Genomic DNA, 1,145 nt, shown 5'->3' with positions numbered 1-1,145 from the left:
GTGGGAAATAGAAACTGCTTGGTCTTAATAAATGATTGTGTAATCTAGACCTCCTCCGTCTGTAAAGGGTCCTTAGATAACTGTCGCTGTGAATTAAATGTTTTAAAAGGTCCCTTCTCAGGTAACAATCTGAAATGTTGCACACTAAACCTATAGTCACCTCACAATTTAGTGATTTTTTTAAAACATTTGAGATGTAGTTTTTAGGAAATAACAGTAAGTAGTACATTAAGCAAGTGACCGGTTCTTTCAGACTGGCCTGGATCGGAGGCTTCGACTCAGTGAAGGTGAGATTTCATCATCACACAGGAAGTGATGTCGCTCGTCTCTCAGCCTGTTCCCATGAGGCATTCAGACCAAGGGGGTCAGCCTCTCCTCTCTAAGCGTAGCTCCCATGGCGCCATTTTAATGCTATGAAGCCATCACTTGCAGTTGACTTCCCATTGACTCGAATAACTTTTAGAATAAAAAAGTATACATATAAAAAGTATAAAAATCTGAATTCTTTGAGAAACAGTATGAATATTTGGAGAAAAAGCTTCCTGTGTCCACCATTTTGATGCTAGGAAGCCATCACCCGCCGTTAGCATCCCATTGACTCCCATTCATTTTGACGTCACTTTGACAGTGAATAACTTTCCATCTGAAGACTCTATTTGTCCGTTGTTTATTTCTAAAGAAAAACAACCATCTATGAAAGGCTCTGTTACCTTGTAGGTGACGTTATGGCTTTGTAGCAGACGCTTCTATAAAAGATAGGCTAGCGGTTGTGTAATAACCACGTGACTTACTGTCCCATAGTTGACAAATCACCATATTGTCAGGAGAAGCATGCAGACAGTTTGGACTTCATCAGCTGTTTAGGTTTACTTACTAATGTTAACTAGCATGTTAGTTAGCAGTAATTAGCCTGTGCCTATGTTAAAGTCAGAGGTGGGTAGTAACGAGTTACATTTACTCCGTTACATTTACTTGAGTACGTTTTTGAAAAAATTGTACTTCTAGGAGTAGTTTTAAATCACTATACTTTTACTTTTACTTGAGTAGATTACTGAAAAAAAAACTGTACTCTTACTCCGCTACATTAGGCTACAATGAGCTGGTTACTCGTTACTACGCTTCATTGTTTTTACCCCAGCGTACGT

The 1,145-nt window shown here is 38.9% G+C and overlaps 1 protein-coding gene across 1 annotated transcript in view; it reads left to right on the top strand.

Annotated features, from left to right (window-relative positions):
- Nucleotides 1-1,145, top strand: part of LOC117953070 (myosin light chain kinase, smooth muscle-like) — a 12,327-nt gene that overhangs the window by 3,156 nt on the left and 8,026 nt on the right. The gene's annotated exons all lie outside the window — the stretch shown is intronic.

This window comes from Etheostoma cragini, chromosome 11 (assembly GCF_013103735.1).
Source record: "Etheostoma cragini isolate CJK2018 chromosome 11, CSU_Ecrag_1.0, whole genome shotgun sequence".
In the NCBI taxonomy this organism is placed as follows: domain Eukaryota; kingdom Metazoa; phylum Chordata; class Actinopteri; order Perciformes; family Percidae; genus Etheostoma; species Etheostoma cragini.
The sequence above is the reverse complement of the archived record's forward strand: the minus strand, read 5'-3'. Positions and strand labels throughout refer to the sequence as shown.